General features: G+C 38.1%; 1 long non-coding RNA gene and 1 pseudogene across 1 annotated transcript; one reads left to right on the top strand and one right to left on the bottom strand.

Annotated features, from left to right (window-relative positions):
* Positions 1 to 2,726: 2,726 nt before the first annotated feature.
* LOC143407768 (casein kinase I pseudogene) lies at positions 2,727 to 3,456 on the bottom strand (annotated as a pseudogene).
* A 10,541-nt stretch (positions 3,457 to 13,997) lies between these two features.
* Positions 13,998 to 16,610, top strand: LOC143407988 (uncharacterized). The gene is made up of 3 exons (XR_013092442.2): positions 13,998 to 14,079; positions 15,210 to 15,422; positions 16,513 to 16,610. It is a non-coding gene; the product is annotated as an uncharacterized LOC143407988 (long non-coding RNA).
* The last annotated feature ends 5,137 nt before the right edge of the window (positions 16,611 to 21,747 follow it).

The raw sequence follows: 21,747 nt of genomic DNA, 5'->3' as shown, positions 1-21,747 counted from the left end.
GGAGACTGTCTGCACAGCCCCAGGCACCTATAAAGAGGATGAGAAGTCAGACACAAATGCAGCATTTGGCAAGGGTGGCTTCTCTTTGAACTTCTCACCACTCCCTTTACTGGCTTGGTGACATTGAATACTTCTTCTTTTTTTTTTAATATGTATATTATTTTTCACTGGGTTGTTATACCTTTCCCAAACAGAGACATTCAATAGTAATTAGAATGGCCATTTCACAATATTGAAGAAGAAGAAGAAGAAGAAGAAGAAGAAGGAGAAGAAGGAGAAGAAGGAGAAGAAGGAGAAGAAGGAGAAGAAGGAGAAGAAGGAGAAGAAGGAGAAGAAGGAGAAGAAGGAGAAGAAGGAGAAGAAGGAGAAGAAGGAGAAGAAGGAGAAGAAGAAGAAGAAGAAGAAAAGCCTGCACCCTCCAATTGTGAGCAAAGTAAAGAGTAATAACCTGGAGTTTAGCTGAGTAAGCCACTGTGAGGGTTAAGTGCTGAAGTCTTCCAATTTTAGAGCAATGCGTTTTCAACTCATACCATCATTTCACTGGAAAACACATACTTTAATTTTGGTAAAATCAGATTCATCTCCTGACAGGATTAGTAACAACATTCACTAAATTTCACAGTCTTCTTTTGTGAATTGTGAAGATAATAAATGGTAGCTGGAAGATCAATGGGATTCCAGCTCCAGCTGCAGATGAATGACAATATGCCAGGGCAAAAACTCCTATATCTTGATTTACAAATCTAACAGCAGTTTTAAATCTGCCATTTAATTCCAGACCAACAACACCACAGCCTTTTCAAAGGGCAAAAATACAAAAGAGTGCTACAAAAATATTTTAGCAAAAATGCATAGTCTAAGTGCATAGTAAATAAAAGCACTGAACAATATCTTGTTGGAGGGAGTTCATCTTGGAAAATTGATCACCAAAGCTCAAAAATTTTATTTTATTCTCACTGTGATCAAACATTGCTTTATAAGATTAATTTTTGGCTGTAAGTATCAAAGGTTTATTAGTCAAGAAAAATATGTTAATTGACGAGGGTGGTTATAGAAGAACACCGAAGGCTCATACCCCAAAAGTTCTGGCTTACTAAGATTTCTTTGTTATTAAGGTATCAAAGAAATGTGTCCCTTAATGGAAGAATGGGAAATCATAGAATTAATTGTTGTAAAAGTAGTTTTCAGATAAAAAAAATTAAATTTGACACAGTCTGACCAAACACATGTCAATTTACAGTTTTAAAGTTATTTTATAAAATATGTATATTTGCACAATAGGCTCCTGGCAGCGTTTTCAGTCAAGTGTTCTTTTAATTTATTTTGACAAGCTATAAAACAATAAATTATACTATTTAAGGAATTATCACCAATAAATTTTCTTTCTCTTGGGTCAGAGAAAATTAAAAGAATAACCAACTATGATTGAGAGGAAGTACAGGGACACAGGTAATCTATAGAAGAGGGTGGGGGTCTAGAGAGGGTCAACCATCACTTGAACTTCACACAGTGTGATGTTCTTCAAGGTTAAGAGTCAACTGCTTATAGCCATTTCACAAGTATTTTAAAGAAAAACATTTTGTAGTCCAACACTTTAAGGCTTTCATTCTTACTCAGCTGTTGGTCAGTGGCAGCAGGAGTTATAATGCCAAGTTCTGGCAAGTGCAGTACTGGACATTATTCCTACAAGTCATGAAAAAAAGAAAGAAAGAAAGAATGCCTTTTCCCTTCAGACCAAAGGAAAACAATAAATTAAAAATGAGAATTTATAACACTAACTCTTAATAGATTTATAAAGGAATATCATGTAATAAGTGGCTTGAAGTAATCTATCAAAAAGTCAAGGATGTTTATATTTCATAGTGAGTCAGCAAGGCATTTTGTTGTTCGTTTTTTTAAATATTTATTTCCTTATTGAAATAGTTTTTAGTGTTTAGTGAACTTGTAAACAGAAAGCTCCCATTTCAAAATAATAACCAAATCCCAGATGATGGAGATGTTTACAGTGATTACATTTATCAAAGCCATATGTGTGTGTGTGTGAGTGTGTGTGTGTGTAGAATCTTAAGGATAAAATATTAGTCACTAAGTTTTTCTTAGGTCTTTATTTTATTTTATTTTTTTGGAGGGGGTGAACCAGGGATTGAACTCAGGGGCACTCAATCATTGAGCCACATCTCCAGTCCAATTTTGTGTTTTATTTAGAGACAGGGTCTCACTGAGTTGCTTGGTGCCTTGCTTTGGCTGAGGCTGGCTTTGAATTCGTGATCCTCCTTCCTCCGGTTCCTGAGCCAAACTGCTGGGATTGCAGGCATGTGCCACCATGCCAGGCAGTTCTTCACTTTAGGTACTGTTATTTCCGAAACAAGTAAGAAGGCAGACTCTCTCATATGCTCTAGTACTAGAATGTGGTTGCTCCCATAGCTGGCTTGCAAACTAGAAGACAACCATTTGAAGAATGTTTTAAGTGAATAGTTGCAAACCATAGAAGTGGGGGGAAGAAAAAAACAAGAATGCACAATTGTGAGCATTTACAACCATCACAAGTGTGACTGAAGACTATTCATACCATTTTTCTGAAATGAAATCTCAAAACAGTATAGTTCAAAAGAAAAATTTCAACAAAAAAATGGTATATGCAAGATTTTACCAATTTATGTATCGTCAATCATATACTTAAATTTTCTGCTTGAAAAAATCAATAGAAAACCAGACACTATGTTTCACTATTGCAAGGTTTTCTCAGTTTGCTTATCTCTGGGGGTTTGGATTTGCTGGCCCTGCCCGTTGGAAGAGGTTGCCTGTGCTGCTTTTACATTGTCCAATAAAATTTGTAGCCATATTCATGGTTCAGGGGCCTGAAAGGATGTGAAATAGCTGCCTTGGATAGGTTCATGTAATCCAAGACTTCTTCCAAAAGTAGATTAGGACAATATTTGAAGTACATGGCAAATTCTACAGGAAACCCCTTACATAAAATTTATCAAGAGTGAACATCTTTATATCACTAGTCTTTTCATATTTTCTGTTTCTTTGTTGCAGCCTTCATTCCTTGCTCCGGTAGGATGGTTTTATTAAAATATATCAAAACATCCTAATGATTTCTTGTCATCTCAGTGACTTCACAATAACAGGATGTGCATTGATGCCAGCGTATTGGGCAGTGCCAGAGAGGTTTTAATTTTCTCTTTGCGGTATGTGTATTCTTGTCCTATCATCTCTGTTGTTTGTTTGTTTTTTGTTTGTTTGTTTTTGCCAAGCTAAAGTCAGTGTGGAACAAAATCACAGTGATGCCCAATACCCATTAGAAAGTTATCAGGCTTAATGTCTTTGTATATAAAATTCTTTGTGTGCACATGTTCAATTATGGTCAGCTAATATAAACACAGTTGTCATTGTGAACTTTCCTGAGCAGAAATTGATGGGATCTTCAAGGCTGGGTTCCAAAAGATCCATGACTAGCACATTATTGTCTTTTTCCTAATCATAATCCCATATGTGGGAGATGCCAATTCCACCTGAAGACTAACAATTTGTGCTCCTACAGCAACTAGGGGATGCATTCTAGCTTCAGTGCCACTTCCTTACTGGTGGTGGTGTTAATTGCCAGAACTATATCAGCAAAGGAGCGAGACTGGATCTTCAGTACCAGCTTATACCCTCTGCCCCCACCAAATGAATTTGGCGTTGGTATTACTGCTGCTCACCACACTGAGAGACCAAAAGGGAGGCAGGCAGGTGTCAAGCCCCTGTACCTCCGAAAGATGAGGATAGGACAGGGGCCTCCTGGCTCCTTTCACCCAGCAAGGCTGCCAAGGAGAGCGACAGGAAATGGCCTTTCCCAGAGTCACAAACAAAACCTGACCATCACCACTCACTCAAGCTCCTTTTTGCCCAAGTGATTGGTGAGAGGATCTTATGGTGAATGAGGTGAGGCCACTGGTTTCTGGAGCAGTAGCTGCTACCTCACTTTTGCATTGCAGGCTGGAAGAGGGTGGTTAGGGCAGTAATATTGCTGCTACCACTGCGGGGACTCTGTCTAGAGGGACCACTGTTACTCTGCCAGAGCTGTGTCTTGTTATCCAGCTCCGCGATGAACTCTTCTTATGGATGCAGAGTTCAAAGTCTTCAGTTACTTACTCCTCTCTTGTCCATGCCAGTCCACCAGAAAGTCTTGCTTCAGTGGGCCCGCAGGAGCCAATTCATAGCTAACATGATTACAGAGGCAAGTAGGAGGGGTTGGGGAGGCCAGCTTTATGCTCCCCAGCTGGGGAAAGAGGAGAGCAGAGGGACATCACCTGCTATATGCTAACCAAATGAGTAAGGGGTGCTTCTTAGGTATTCTGCTCAGCAATCCACAGTCTAATCAGTAGTGACATTTACCATGGACTCATACTTATGTATTTCCTTTATTGTACCTTTTTGTTGTTGATACAGCTTCCTTTAAAAAATACTCATCTTCTTTTGTTTTGGCCAGAGAGAGGGGAGAAAACAAAGTCTTGGCTTATGTCTAGGGTTGCAGAAGGAAGCTACTTAACACAGAAATTTAATTAAGCTGTTAAAAGTAGCCCAGGAAAAAGGTAAGGATTCAATAGGAGAAGGTTTTGTTAGAGACCCCGTGACTATTTCTCCCTGACCACCTGGGATTGTCTGTTGCACAAACTTATCTCTACATATTATTTGGAGGAATTTTGGCTTCCAGTGGTGAAAATATTTGCTTCTGATTGCTTAGCAGGCAGATGGGGGGAGGATCAGGAAGAAGGAGACAAGGACTCTGATTTAGCAGGTAGGTCTCAAAGGGGAACTTTGAGTAGAGTGTCATATAGTAATCATCTATCAACTATAGTCGCATTCAGTGATTTTTGTCTACCTTAGGTGACAAATTTGGAGCCTGTCGGCACAGCCAATACATTGTTTATAAAAATATGGTTCCAAATCCTAGATAACTGCATAGACATGAATTCTTGAAGCACCAATATTTAGACACTATCTGTATGAAAAGTACCTTTGTTGTTTCTTGTTCTAGAGTGAATCATATTAATCATAGTCAGGTTCATGACAAGACTAGTTTGGGATAATTCCTCTTGGCCAGCTGTGGAGGAAGAGTGGGTACCTACATTGTGCCAAAAACCTAAGCATGATGAACATTGAAATTTTCATTCTCAGGAAGTTCAAGTTTCTAGTCATTCGTCTCTGAACTTAGGACCCAGTTGTACTGCAGATGTTGTGAAGACAATAACACTGATGATGAGCTGTCACAACCATGTGATCTCTGATATGTGGTTGAACAGAATGTAGACTACCCCTTGATAAATGAGAGTGACCTTTAGAATCAGACAGGGAGTTGATTATAATGTTTATGTCACAGGAAAGGATCAGAAAGGTTATCTCTTAGCCCTTCTTAGAAAGTGACGACTCAATTAGAGGAAATCTCTAAGGAGACTTCTGAGTAGCTACTGTGCCAGATAGTCAGATAACACACCAATCCACACAAAATGAAAACATCTTTGCTCCTCTCCAGAAGTTGGAGAAATCCTGTAGAACAACTTTCTCAATGTTTTCCATTGTATTTTATTTTTTTCCCAACATTTCTTTTTCTCTTATGCCTTTTGTTTTTCCTTTCTAACTTTCAGGTTGTCAAAGGGGGCATTTAGGATCACCTAGGCTGTTTTTGCTAACAAACATGGGAACTCATCTGTGTTAGTCAGCTTTTCATCTCAGTAACAAATAACCACATAAAACAACTTAAATAAGGAAAGATTTATTTTGGCTCACAGCTTCAAAGGCTGTAGTCCAAGGTCAACTGGCTCCATTGTTTTGGGCCTGAAGTGAAACAGAACATCATGGCAGAAGGGCATAGGAGAGGAAAGCTGCCGAGCTCATGGCAGCCAGGATGTGGGGTGAGGAGGGGTGGGGGTGAAGGTATGAGGGGTGAGAAGGGTCAGGGGTAAGAAATAATCCATAATGGCATGCCTCTAGTGACCTACTTCCTCCAGGCATGCCCCACCTGCCTACATTTTCCTCCACCTCCCATTAGTCTGTCTGAATTATTAATTCTTCCAGGGGGTTAATCTACTTGCTGAAGATTATAGTTAAGCAGATCTGGAATGGAGCCTGAGATTCTGCACTTTTAACCAGCTCTTAAGTGATACTGAAACTGCCTGTCCAGGATTCTGCTCTAAATCCAAACATTTGTCAGCCCCTGTGCTCCCTTTGCATATGCTTTGCACATGTTATTCCTCATTTTCTTCAATACTTTTTCCTCCTATCATCATTTAAACACATTATGCATAACTTAATTATTGTTACTTCTCTAGCAAGTCTCCTCTAATGTCTCTGACTAAACCAAGTCCCCCAGCCCCACTGCAAAGTCTAACAGAGCCATATGTGTCTCCTTCTGAGCTCTTAGCATAGTTGAGTTCTATGTGAGTTCTATGTTCTGACATTTTCTGATCAAATATTTTCTCTCCTATTGGACTATACAGGCTCCATAATGGAGCGCCTGTATCTGATGCCAATTCATCCTAGAGCCCCAAACAATGTGGGGCTCTTGGAGGAACACTCAAATATTTGTCAAGTGAATTAATTGGTGGCACCAACTCCCTACTAGTTTTTTCCTTGACTAGCAGAGTAAAGGAATGACTTAATCAAGTTGTTGCAATAAGTGTTTAGAGCCTCAGGAAAAAAATATGACTTTGTTTTTCCCTTGTTGTAACTGAGATTCTGTCACTTCTATTCTGGGTGGCTGATGATGTCAACAACCTTGGCATCTACTCTGGATTTGTTTCTGCCTTGTGACTGCTCAACTCACATAGTGACCTGGAATTAATAAAATCATGTCTCTGTGGGCAACAAAGAGTCTCCCTAGTTTCTCCAAACAACAGGCTTGATTGTCAGATGGATATGGAAATAAGGTAGATGAGGAGCCCAGCTGGAGGGATGGCCACTACACAACAGAGAACTGCATCATTGTTGAGGGTTAAATGCAGCTCTTGAGGCAGCCTCCTTTCACTGTGTCAACGGTGTGACTGATTACTCTTTGCTGTGTGGCTCCACTACTAACACAGCTCAGCTGTTCTCCTGTCTCTGTATTACTTGGAGTAGCTTTCAATTTCTGTTTTTAGTGCCACTTGGTTATCTCTCACTACCAACTGCTCACTGATAGTTTCTACCACTTCCTGGTTTCTGTGGCATCACTACATTTGATGGCTGCCTTCCTAGCTTTTAATCCCTGGTATTTGCTGCTCTTATTCTTTACATATGTTGCATTCAAATCATATTGCTTTGTTTAATACTATTATTTTTCTCTGATTCTCATGTCAAAAGCCTAGGACTGATGACAGGCCTATGTTAGATTTGCTGCCCATGAGTTTAGTGCTTATCCTAGTCCAAGCAGTTCTGAAACATGAATGATTTGCTGGTAATGGCACCTACTGGTCCTTAAGAACTGATTGTAAAATATTTGGAAAATTGATGAACACAGTTATAAAACAGTTGAAGCCTGAAATCAGCCAAGGTAGGAATATTTATACCCCAGATTTTGGCAAAGAATACAAATCAAGACTTTCTTTCCTCAGAGCCAGCTTTCAGCACACTACTAAATGGAATAGAGAACAAGGCTCCACCTTGAAGACACATTCAGAGCCATTTCCTGTGGTTGTGTGGTTCCCATTCTGAGGTTTCCCCAGTGGGGCAGTATAATTGACACGTCCTTGCATGGCCTGTTCAGTCTAACCTGGTCACTCCCAGAACTTCCAAAGTAAACACAGACTCCTTTCATCAGAATTATTCCAGTAATTGCTGTTGTGCTTATGTTTGGGGTTAAGTTTCCTGGGAAAGAAACTCTAAGATGAGGATAGGGAAAAGGAGATAAGGATTACACAGAGGAAGGAGTTGAACAGTGATGTAGTCATCAAAAAGATGTCAGCCAATCCCACGAGAAAGAGCAGCAGTTAGATAGGGGCAGCCCATTGGATAATATGGCTTTTTTCAGAGTGAAGTGAATTCCAGGGAGGAACTCAGATGAGAAGCCTAGACCACCAATTCTCGGAGCAGCTGGAGGAAGAAGTACTTCGGTCTGGAAGGGGAAGTTGAATGGCTCACATACATTTGCTATGTAGAAGGGGAACAAAAGTTTGTAAAAGTTTCCCTAGAGTACATTAAAGTTGTCTTATTAAATTCCCAAGTAAGAAAATTTTAATCATTTTTAGTAAATGTCTAAGGGCAACTGTACAATGTCATTTCTGCTCTTTTCTGTTGTCAAGGCAATTATTGAGTCATACATTGTCAAAGCAAAGGGATATAGTTATCCCACTCCAGCCCAACCTCTTGGTAGAAAGAGATTCAAAGAACTCTCCCTTTTCCTTCCCTCTTTGAAATATATTCCTTTTGAACCTGATTATAGCCCTACAAAAAGGAATATGAAGAAGATGTTGAATAGAGAGTTCAAAGTTTTGTTGTTTGGAACATTCTGCTGTTCCACTGCAGAATGGAGTAGTATCCTAAGACATATACCATTTATCAATTGGAGGATTTATCTTTCCGCAAGGCATAGAGTTGGATTCTCAATTCTTGGAGACAGTATATTTATCCATTTGAAGCAAAACTGCAAAAGTCTGACTTTTCTACGAAGGCATTGTTAGCTAGTCTCTTTCCAGAGGAAAATCTAACACTCTGGAGAAGGCAGAGAATCAGTTTTCACTGAAAACTTTCAATTGTTTTTAAAAAGAGAGAAAATAGAATTTTCACTGAACTGCACTGAAAATATGGACCTCATGGAAGGAAATACAATTGAAAAATTATTCCTAAACTAAATTGAATAAAGCACAAGAAGTACATAATTTCTGCATACTGAGGCTTAGCCCCTATGAGCCTTGCTATTGTAAAATCTCATGTGGTCAGAGAAACACAGATGCTTTGAGAAGCCTCCTGAGAATTCTTTGCAGTTTAGTTAATTTTGCATTCCCTGTCCTTCTTTGGTGTATTGTTGGATAAATATAGAGAGGACTCTTGAACAGATGGGGGAAATAGAACAGAAGTGTTAACTACTCTGTTTACAAGAGCAATCACATTCTTCTGTGCATTAGAATTATAGGTGAAGAGGGATTTGAACAAAATCCCTCTTCTACTAATGAAGTGAAGCGAAGCTCAGATAGTTTAGATAACTTGTCCAATATTACACAGCCAGTTCTCAGAAAGTTGGGATTGGGGAAACAGTCTTTGTGTTGTGGTTACATTAACTTCTACTGTTTTAAACATATTCATTCTTTCCAAAATACTTATTGATTTCTATCTTATTTTGTGTACTGTAATACTTGTAATGAAGAGCCAAATAAGACAGATAGTCTTAGCATCATGGAGTTCACTCAATGCAATCTGGTGGGCTGAATAAAAATAGTACTTCTTAATGGATAATAGAATTAACAAGATGACAATAAAATTAAACTTTTCTTGGCATAGTCTTACTAGTTGAAATAAGGTGAGAGCCAGCATAGTTTCCTGTAGGATACTCTTATATCCAAATGTTAAAAAGGGAGAAAAGTTAGCACTTCTTCTCTTTTATTAAAAAGTTAGAGCTTAAATTTACAGGCTTTGTTTCTGTTGCTTTGCTACAACTATTGCCCTTGTTCTCGCAGAAACCTGTTGGGTAGGAACTCAACTTAAGTTCTCCCTGCTAAGTTTAAAAGCCTTAGAAAGGTTTATTAGTCTAGTATTAGTATCAGGGAAAAGAATTTATATATTCAGTGAATTTTGGTTTAAATTTTATCAAGTGGAACCAATTGGTAAATGTGACAAATAGATAAACTGATATAGTTGTTGGTGATTCAGTAACATTGATAATTCTGAAATGCTAAAACTAGTGTCTGGAAGAAGATTCTAGGGGCATAAGAAGCCAAGCTACAATCGGACTTCCTGTCTAAACATGTCAGAGCAAAGTTGAATAAGAAATACGCATAAAGATGGGATGGAAATTATTAGGATAAGGCATGCTGAATTATCTATTTTCAGTGATTTATGACCTATAGAAATGGAAATGTTGTATAATTCAACCAAATATATTCTATTGCATGTTTCATATAAGCTTTTTGTTTAATAAATGTTTCTTTTTGATCAAGGGTTATGGGCAGTTTTTCCCCTACGTGGAGTAGGGATGATAACAACAGAATTTATTTATATATTATTTACTGTTCAAGTCAGTTCTTCTTTTCTGGCACACATTAATTAGTCCTTCCACAGACAAGAGCCCTAGGTGCTACCCTCTGATTGGCTGGCTCTCATCTTTACCCTTACCCTTTGAATTATCTAGGCCTTTCTTTGTTTTTATTTTGAAACAGGGTCCTGCTAAATTGCTTGGTTTGTCTCATACTTGTGATCTTCCTGCTTAATCTTCCCAAGTCACTGGAGTTGCAAACATTCTCTACCATACCTACTATGCCTTTTTTATTGAGGCTCTTGGTTGCAGGTTGAAATTACTCTGTCCAAAGTCACATGCATCTTAATTCATTGGCTCTAGCACATTTATGTTGCTTCTCTTATCTTCAAGATCTACCTTTTTAGATCAGTGGTTCACATCCTTGGGTGCATGTTCGAACTACCTGGTGAGCTTTTAATAGATACTATTGCCTGGAGTCTATCCTAGAGCTTCTGAGTTCCTTATTCTGTGGAGATACGAGGGCATCAATACTTAAGTAAAAATCTTCTTAGGTGATTCAAATATGGAGAACAAAAATGCCCTGAGAAATCACTCCATGTTCATGCATCTTGATTAGTGATTCTTTTCTCCTTCACAAGGCCCCAGAATCCCGAGGACTTATCCAGGTCATATTTATTTTGCTTGTCTGGTTTTTATATGCTGCCCTTCCTATCTTACTCCCTTTCCTTCTGCAGCAGTAAGTTGTTGGTGAGGAAGAGGTTCTTTTTCCTGGCAGTCTGTGGAAGAGAGGCACTCCAAATAGGGCTCCTGACACTGGAGACTGAGGGTAGGTGGGAGGAAGCTCTGGCTGCTATTGCTGCAGGGAATCTTCTGTTCCTTGTGGAAATCCCAGCAAACATGAACATGGTGGTAAGACCTGCCCAGGGGATTCACAAGGTAAACTTTTGAGGTGTCCTGAAATATGTTGAATGGGATACCCTGAGCTATCTTTTCTACCTTGTACCATCTCTTATTCATTTATTTGTTCATTTGGGTACAACTTGAACATAAATCATTGCCCCATTATCAATATCTTTGCTGGCCCGTTCCTTGATTCTCATCTTTCTAGCAGAAATTCTATCCACCCTTGAAAATTGATTCCAAATACATCTTGCTCTATGAAGCCTTTTTTTTTTTTGAGTCCATCCCTTGCCAGCCTTCTGTGTTATTTTGAACTTGCATAACATCTAGCAGTAGGAAGAATAAAAATAGCAATGAATTAAAAACCAGACCAGGATCCAGTTCTGTTCTAACCAATCTGAGCATCTATATTCCATTTTTTTAAATGACTGGATGAATGGTTTGCTTTGGGTGGGAATCTTTTCTGTGTCTCCATTATTTTAGCTGCAAAATAAGGCCATTGTAGAGAGGGTTTAGTCAGCTTTGTGTCACTATGACCCGTATATCCAAAAAGAACAACTTAGAGAAATAAAAGTTTATTTTGGCTCAGGTTTCAGAGGTTCAGTCCATGGCTGGTCAGCTCCATTGTTCTGGGCCCAACATAAACCAGAACATCAAACCATAACAGAGAGCTTTATTTCTTTAAGAGCAGTCCTTCGAATGCCTGTGTTAAAATTATCTAGGCTTGTTTAAGTGTGGAGTCTCCTCCTTCCATTTGAATCCAAATCACTGGAAGATTGTGAATCTGTGTTTAAAATGTACCCCTAGGCCTTCTTTGTTTTTATTTTGATTAGGCTTAATAAAGTTAGAAAACCATGGAATTACTGGGTTTTGTTCAATTAAAATATCATAATGGTAGTTGAAAATGTAAAACCTTGGTAGACATAGAGATATAAAATTCCATTGTTTTTAAAGGTAGACAGAAGAAGTATTTTGTGGTTTGGATATGAGATGTTGCCCCCAAAACTTCTGTAATAGTGCAGATAAAATGACTGGATTATGAGAGCTGTAACCTAATCAGTCCATCATAGTTTGAATGGACTAATAGTGTGGTAACTGTAGGCAGGTAAGGAGTGACTAGTGGAGATGGATCACTGGGAATATGCCCTGGAAGAGAGCATTTTCCCTATGGCCCCTTACCCTTTCTCTCTCTGCTTCCTGGCCCCCCTCATTCAGCTTTCCTCTGAATGTCCTTGGCCATGATGTTCTACCTTGTCTTGAGTACATAGCAAAGGAATTGGCTGACCATGGACTGAACCTCTGAAACCATGAACCAAAGTTAACTTTTCCTCCACTACCTTGTTTTTGTTGGGTGTTTTGGTCACAGCAGTGAAAGACTGATGCAAGCTCTCTTGGTTGGAAAGGCATCAGGTAGTGTAAAGAACTTGAGACACTCCAGGAATATAGGTATTATCTCCAAGTGGAGGTAAATTGAGGCACAGGAATAGAGAAGCATTTGAATATTATTGATTATTTACATATTCTCGAGGATTCTTTTTGCATCAAGGATTGTGCATTAAATACCTGCTTATCTGGTTAAGCTAAGCACAGGGGATAAAAGTTTTTTTTTTTTTTTTGCCACAACTCTTTCGTGTGGATGTGGCCATTATTATTATTCATGCCTGGACGAGAAGCCCCAGAAGGTTACTGAATCATATTTCCAAGATGTTCCCTTGTCCACTTTTAGATCTTGATCTATGAAATGCAACTTCTTCTTCAACTAGGGTCTATGAATTGTTTTTATAGGAATCATTTTCTGAATTTTATAAATGGGATAATTAGGGGAGAATAAGAGTTTCTTTTTTTCAATGCTAGGTATCAAACCCAGGATATGACACATGCTAGGTAAACTTTGTACCCCTGAGCTATACTTCGAGTCCCAAGATTTTTTTACAATAATTTTTTGGTAGATATACCAAATCCAAGTGGGAGTTACATGTGATTTTATAGGTTTTTAGACTGAAATTCTCCCAAAGATACAAAACCCCTAGCTGCAATGACTTCATCCCTGCCCAAATTGGCATTTAGCTTCAGATAAATTTTCTAGTCATCAAAAAGTAGACTTGTGCTGCTGATTAATTGTCAGAGAACTTCTTGTTATAAAACCAGATTCTATTTCTGACTGAGCTACTGTGTGACCTTAAGTATGTTAAAGAGCTTTGGGATATCTTTGTTTCACATTGTAAAGTGGAGATAAAAATACATTGCAAACATCTTAAAAAAAAAAAAAAAGAAAAGAAAACCAATGAGGATTAATGAGATAATGTTAGCAGGCATATTAAAGTCACCCAGTTTTTTTCATATTTAAATTTCTGATCCATTTCTTAATACTAAAATGGGTCATGTATTTAAAAAAAGAGTGTGCAGGATTAAGATTATGGTGAACAGTAATAGTTATTCGCCCCCCCCAAATGAGCAGATGACAAGTAGGATTATTAAACTTCTATATATAAATTTTTCTGTTATGTCCATACTTTAGAAGAGACTCTTTCATAGTCCGAGGAATCTTGATCCATATGCCAGACTGTTTGCTTAATTTAAAAGCCACTGAAATGTACTGAAACCTTACATTGTAAGAAACAGTTTGCTTTACTGAGTAACGAGGGTGTTATGCCTAAGTAAACCATAAGTCCACTGCCCAGTTCTTGGTACAGTGTTGTTATCTCTGGGATAATTCAGTTCTTTCTGGAGTAAACCCATGAACCAAAATTCATGGAGAGGAGTGATTTATCCAGCATTGCCTGCCCATCCATCATGCTGCTGCCCTGCATCGTGCAGGGAGTTTGCTTGCCATGCATTTCATCATTGGCGGTATTTCATAAGTCAAGCCTGGTGATCAGACAGGGTCACCCTGAAATCCCATCTGCTGAGCAAGGCATCACGTGGCTACATTTCTCTTCCAGACTGACGGCATTTCCCAGCATCCATAGGTTTTAAAGATATGAAAAGCAGCTTAGAGAAGGCTAGGGGAGCAGCTCTGCCACTGCGTAAGTGGACACAAGCAATGGGAATTAGAGACTGAGCCGGAGGAAAGGGGATAGAAAATTAAAAAAAAAAAAAAAAAAAAAAGAGTGAACAGATAAAGCAGAAAATAGAACACACAAAAAAGAAAGCAATGTAAGCCAGGTGGGGGAAGGAAATATCAGAATTATATGTCATGGTGGGGATAAAGAAAAAGAAAGAAAGCACAGATGAAAATAAGCCAAAATGTTATTTTGTTTACATTCACTGAGATGATAATCTGGAGGATAAGTCTTCCCCAAAGTTTCCTGTCAGGTCTAGCTGTTCCTGTTATCCTAGGAAACTTTCATTTTCACAATATTTATGTATTTCTTCCTTACTCTATCTTTTCAGTAAGTGAGGTTAATATTATCCCTATTTTACAGAAGAAAAAGGAGGCAGTTTTGTTGTGAAACAAAAAAATCTTAAACCTTTTAGTTGGATACAATCCCATTTACCATTTTTGCTTTTGTTGCCTGTGCTTTGGGAGCTATATCTGAGATCTGGAGTAGTAAGATAGAGGATATCATTGTTACACAGACCAATGTTATGGGCTTTCTCCCTGTGCTAGCTTTTAGTAGTTTTTCATTTCAGAACTTACAGGTAAGTCTTTAAATTCATATTAAGTTCATTTTTGCCTAAGATAAGGGTCCAATTTCATTTTTCTTCATGGGACTGTTCAATTTTCCCAGCATCATTTACTGACAAGACTGTTCTTTTCTCATTTTGGTACCTTTGGGAAAATCAATAGGTCGTAAATGTGTATGCTTATTTCTGGGATCTCTATGCTATTCCCTTGGTCGGTGTATCTATTTTTATGTCAGCATTGCACTATTTTCACTACCACAGAATTCATCTAAAGCTTCTAACAATGTGATCACATTGGCACATGTTTTTGTAAATTTTACATAAAGAATCACAGTCTTCAGAGAGCTTCTCCCTCTTTCCTTTCTGTCTTTCCCTCCATCATGCATTGCCTCATATTGGATGACATTTGGACATTTTGGGCAACTGGGTGAGAGACATTGAGATAGGGATGCATTTAGATGAAGTAGAATTTATGGAGGGGGGGTGTTGTTCTAGGTCTCTCATGTGTGGCTATCATTTGCTGTTCCAGGGTAGACGTAGTTTCCAGATATGTCCCATGGAGCCTGGCTGTAAGCAACAGAGAAAACAGAAGACTTACTATGGAGACATCAAGAAGCCACTTTGGGGAAATTTTTTCTAGTCATCAAATCTATAAAATTGTAAACAACAGATTCAGTTGTTTTCGAAGCCTACTCAAAGTGGTGATTCCCTCCTGTCAGGAATATATTCAATAATGTAGCAGGTATGACGGCAAGTACACAATTTTTATTTTTTTTTCAGGCAAGATCAATAGAAGTAATGCAAACTTCCATTGTGTTATTATTCTATTGTATGAAGTTGTTTTATTTTGAATCCTAACTATAATAATAGAGGAAAAATATCAATAGTCATGCTGGAAAAAACTTTTATTTTTGCTCCCTTTAGAATATATAACAACATTTTCATATGAAAAAATTACCAATGAATTTTCAGCAAAAATGTAGGGGAAAATCTATTGTAAAGGTATGTCAGGCAGCATAAAAGTATCTTATTTTTCACAATTTTTGATATCTATGGTTTTTGTCAGCTTTAAAATGTTTCGTTATTATTTCATTTCTCACTGTGAATTAGTACTTATGTTCATGCTTAATTTTTGATTAGTAAAAAAGTATTGTGAATTTTTCTTAAAGAAGATCTCTAAATTGCAAATAATTTTAGTTTCCATGATACCTGGATTTGATTCTAGAGCCAAGTCAGGTAGTTTTCTAAAGATCACATGACAATTGAGCACAGAACTGCTGAATTCTCTTCAACCTTCTGTCCAGCATTTCAGACTGCTTTGGATGTGCATTCTGGGAGTTATGCACACATTTAATAATGCCACAAACGCATGCATATCAGAAGATTGCAACCCAGAAGGAAATGACTACTAAGCCAATAATGTTATTAAACGGCAAGTTTAAGGATATTAAAAGGGAAAGCAAAAAATACCTAATCTGCTATTTTCTTTTTATATATAGATGAATGGAAAGTATAAATATAATTCAGCAATCAATTGGAATAACATCAAATATGAAATACAAAGACCTTGATTAAAGTTCTTGCTCCACTTCTAAGGAGCCTGGTGATTGTGGGAGATCTGATTAATTGTTCCCATAATACTTTCTTTTTCTTCCTTTTAATGTTAGTCCCTAAGATGTAGCCTCCCTACTAGACTACATTCCCTGCCTATCTCTGGGTTAGATATAATCATATGACTGAATTTTGGCCAATGGTTGCAAGTGAAAATTATGTGGATAATTCTGCATAATATTTTTGTGTTCATTTTTTTTTCTTTCTTTCTTTTGAGACAGGTGAGAAAGGGTCTTACTAAGTTGCTCAGTCTGGCCTTGAACTGTGACCTCCTGACTCCTCCTGACTGAGGAGCTGAAATTACTATAGTGGACCATCATGCCCAGCATCTTGACAGATTTAAAGAGTACTGGTTGGAAATGTATGATACGTCAAGATCATTGTATTGTCTTGAACAACTAATAAAAAAAAAAAAGAGTACTGGTTGGGAATATTTGTGTAAGGTTCCTCTATTTGGGTTTATCTGATGTTTTAATGATTGGATTGGGATCATATTTTAGAGGTATTTATTTATTTTGCAGAATCAAACTCAGGGCCTTGCCCATGCTAGGCAAGTTCCCTACCACTGAACAACATCCCTAACTCTTAGAGGTTTTTAATTTTAACATAAAGGTAATATAGAATAAAAAGGAAAGGAGAGAAGGGGAGATGGAGAGAGAATAAACTCACTGTTCTAATAATTACTTCATTAGCTCTAACTGCTGTTCTATTGGTATGTTCCTATAGTAGAATAGAATTTTGTACTCTAGCTCTATGATTACTATTTGTTTTGTTTTGCTTTGTTTTTGTCATTGTTCTTGTACTGGGGATTGAATACAGAATTTACCATTCAGATACATCTCCAGCCCTCTTTATTTTGAGACAGGATCTTGTTAAATTGTTAAGGCTAGCCTCAGACTTTCGACCCTCCTGCTTCAGCCTCTGTAGTTGCTGATATTACAGGCATGCAACACCGTGCCCAGCTCTATGAAGTTCCTTTGAGAATCACAAGAATATATTCTGCTTCCTTTCTTTCTCCTAATACTGCTAAACAGACCTGAGTTGCCCTCTATCTGTCCATGTTGTCATCCTGGAAAGATGCCTTATAAAGCACACAATATGAGTATAGAACTTGATAACACATAGGCAAGGGTACACTAGAGCTGGCATCTAGTCTAGTTGTACAAAGGTTTATTTTTTAAAAAACATTTATTTTTTAGTTTTAAGTGGACACAGTATCTTCATTTTATAATATGTGGTGCTGAGGATCGAACTCAGTGCCCCAAGCATGCTAGGCAAGCACTCCACCACTGAGCCACAACTCCAGCCCCCAAAGGTTTATTTTAGAAAAGCTGACTACCGAGAGCTCCATACCAGAGTGAACTGTCAGCAAATGCTTACTACTTTGGGAAGGCTTTTCATTGTTGTTTTTGTCTTTTTAAAGGAGAGAAAAGAGAAGAGAGGGTGCAGGATAGGAGAGAGGGAAGGAAGAAAAAAAATTACGATATTACAAAATCAAATGCTAATTATAGATGAGAAAAAAGATGAGACTTGGTGAATTTAGGAAAATGAGGGAAAACAAGGAAACTGAAATCTTTTGGGGTGCTCACTTTTAGTTTGATTTCTCAGACACAGTAAGGGGAAACATCATTTTGATTGGGACAGGAATTAGCCTACCTATTTCTTTATTGCCCTTACTTTTCAAATTGTGCAAATCCTGGGCAAAAGCCTGCTGTAACTGAAACTTTGGGTTTTTTACATACCTGCACTTAGTTATGATCCAAGTACAGTTAATTAGCAGTTGTGGAAGGGGTTGCATGCTTCCAGAAGGATGGATTGACAAGAAGCAGAAAGTGAAGTTATAGATCATGGTAGCAATTCCAAAAATTTTCAGAACCAATGTTCCAACACTTCTATATACTCTATTCCTGTGTTGAAATCTTCAACCTTTAACATTTATATTCTCTCACCCTTCTTTTTTGGTGTATGTTGATATGTTTAATCATACATCTTTTCCCTTTGAAAGTCCTATGCATTTTTCCTTGGTCATTTCTTGAGAGAAGTTTTCAAGTTATAATGACAGCTTTTTATTTAATCTTAAAAATTTTGCTTTAGTATCAAGAAATCTCGATATTGTTCTTTAGAAGTTATTGAACACAACTCACAAATTTCTGTCATATATATCTACTCACATTTAAGATAAAGGGCATTAATATTTATAGTGCTATGTTACTAGGGATCCTATATTTTATCCTAACATAATATACTGTATTACGGAAAAATATACAAGATTGTTCCTGTATTTTCATTATGACTGTGATTGACTTGCTGTGACATCCCATCCTACAAATTAATACATTGTAAGTGCTAAAATGTCTTCATTCCAAAGAAATACATAAACAAGGAAGGGAAGTAATTTAATTTTAGCTCTTATTTAACTTTGACTTAGTGGTTCCTAGTTTGGGGTGACAGCCACAAAAAGTCAAGCAAATCCCCAGGTTGCCAAACCACAAGGCAATTTCCGGCAACAGCAAGGGATTGCAGCTCTGTTCCTAGAAAAGTTCCCAAATATAACTTTTTCATGACAAGTGTTTAAAGGCAAACAGGATTACATTCTCTTGCTTATGAACATCCATCCATCTATTGTATAAACATGTGCACTTCCCTTTTGCAGCTGCTATCATGTCTCTCTCACCCTGAGGTTAGGGACTTCCTTATTTTATTGGTCCAGCTGACAGCATCCTGTGGTCTTCTCTACCCAGTCCTCCACTTGCTTGCCTCCTCCCCCTCTCCTAGCACCACTCCTGGCCTTAACTGTTTTTGTCACTCTTCTTTGATGACAGAGCAGAGTTGAGTTTCATAACTCTGGATTTGTGGACATGCTTGATTGAGTCCAAATTGGAACTCAAAATGTGTTTCTCTTTGGGAATTCATGTGGTAGACCACCTTCTTCACTTGTGGGTTTTTTCCTTGACTTTGGAACCAAATCATCACACAATAATGGTCACATGGAAGGTATGTTTAACACCAGTTAGAGGGAGGGAAGGTGTCGATTTATGAAAAATTGAAATTGTTGAGCTTCTAGCTCTATTCATGTACTATTCATATTCACTTAGTTTAAAAAATGGATTGTGATTTTTTGAGATCTATCAGTTTTGAAGTAATCAAAACTGCTATTTACTGTGTAATATAGCAATTCAGTCAAAGTGAATAACAAGCCTCAGTAGACTGGCTTCTCAGGGAACTTTGTTCTTATTTACAAAAGTGTTGTAATTCTAAAATTTTGCCAAAGGACAGCTATGTGAAATCTGGATAATGGAAGATAATTTTGAATCTCTTTCATTGCTCCCACATCTAAAATGTGTGTGTTTCGAAAGCAGATTTAGAAAGTAGAAAGTGTTTTACTAGACTATTTATGCTTTAAAAATTTTTTTTTTTTCCTAAAGGAAATGTCTCCTGAGGCCTACTTGGGAATTTACTGAGAAATAATTGGGTAAGAAAGAAAAGAATGATTTGTTTTGGTGAGACAGAATGTACAGCTGATCAACAAAGTCCTATGGCTGTAGGAGTGAGGATAGTCTCATTAACTGAAATGAAAAACTCAAAATGAGAATCACACAGAAAATAAAACATTAAATGAAATAGAAAGCAGCTTTTTAAAGTTAGAATTAAATGATTAAGTCACGCAAAAATAGTCTGTAGGGAGCCACTTTGAATGACCCACACTTTCCAGTCCTGAAGCAAGAGGCTCTGACCGATCACTACATTTCGGGTGACTTGGGCGTTGTCCCAGCTCAGGAAGTAGAAGGCGTGTCTGCAGATGTAAGTGTCATCCCTGAGGTTGAATTACATTCATCTGTCCCTTGTAACCCTGCCCCTTCTGGCCTTTTTTGGATAGAACTTTCTAAGAACAAGAGTACCCCAATAAAAGCCCACTTCCGAACGTGCTCGATCTCTATTGCCAGCGTCTCGTGACTTTCTCTTGCTCTCCCTTTTGGGGAGCCTGAGGCCAAGAGCTGAGAAGCCGTCCAGAAGCTTCTTTAAAGGTAAAGTGTGTCTGCATTTCATTTGGAGTCCCTGGAAATTCACATGAGTGACACCAAGTTCAGCTGCTCATACAGAATGGGGGCAGCAATAATATTTTCTTAGATGAAAGAAAAATGTGTAATTTGGGGGATAAAACATGGAGGAACAGAATGGGAAGAATAAGCGAAGTATATGAAGGACTTTCATTCAATAGACAAAATCTTCCAATTAATGCTTTATTCTTTTTTAAAGTATGGTGGGAATTAGGTTTTGTAGGGGTAAAGAGAACTTTCCCATCATCCTCTGAAGTTTTGATAAAGTACATCTATGAAATAAACAGACATTAGATCAACAGGAGAAAATGCTTCCAAATTTATTATGTGCACAGGTATATCACAAGGAAAAAAAGTGGGTACCCAACAATCCAGTGAAATGTAAGAGCTTATATGCTGACTTCAGTGGAGAGAGAGGAGGGGCATGTGGGCAACTTAGGGGAGATAATCGAGGTATCTGAACAACTGGTGATAGACTGTGATGTAGACTGTCTGGATGTGGTGTTAACCTATGGTCTTCTTTCCTATGCTTTGAGTCAATTTCCTCCAATGAAGAGATTCCTGGGGAGGGGATATGACCCAATTTTATTCTTTAAGGAGCATCCAGTTTCAAGGTAGGCAAGGAACATTTACAGAAAATTTCTGCCTGTGCTTTGGGAAAGAAAGAGAAATGAGAGACAGGAGGGCAGGAGGAGGTCAGAGAGACCTTAGTTCTCATTTAGTTCAAAGCAGGGAGTAATCCAAAGTGCCATATTTTGGAGTATCATTTCCTGAGCCCCAGTAGTTCTTTCTAAAACATGAATCTCTCATGTATGACTGTGTCTTTTACTGTTTGACTTTTAGACTCTGAATTTCTTGCCTTTCTAAAAGCAGCTTTATAGAAATATGCAATCTAAAGTATCAGGGGACTGATGAATAGCAAGGAGATGGTACCTCCTGAGAAGAACCAAGACAGTGAGGGAGTGAGAGGAGATGAGAATGCAGAAAAGAAATTGCAACTTACTGCAGAAACATCTGTTCTTGGGGAAAGAAGGACATGAGGGGCCCTGTGCTTATAGAAAGGAAAATCAAAGTCAAATGTCACATCAGACTAGAGGGAAGGAAAGGCCAAGTCTGGGAAACTAGGTCTGGGTCAAATGGTTTAACATGCAGAGATTCAGGTCCGTATTGTGAGATTCACAAAGATCAAGTTCAGGACCAATAATCAGAATTGCAAGTCAGCAGAACTCAGTTCACATAGTTGAGTACATGAAGAGCATATGCCGTGCCAGGAACTTTGTTGAGTGCAGAAGGTGCAGCCAGAGATGCAAGCTAGGGTTTGTGGGTATCCAGGGGCTTAAATGACAGGGGGCATTAGCAGAATGAGATGTGGGTAAGTGAAGGGCAGTATGGGGTGGA

This window comes from Callospermophilus lateralis, chromosome 10 (genome assembly GCF_048772815.1).
Source record: "Callospermophilus lateralis isolate mCalLat2 chromosome 10, mCalLat2.hap1, whole genome shotgun sequence".
NCBI classification, from domain to species: Eukaryota; Metazoa; Chordata; class Mammalia; order Rodentia; family Sciuridae; genus Callospermophilus; species Callospermophilus lateralis.
This window is presented reverse-complemented; position numbering and strand designations above follow the sequence as displayed.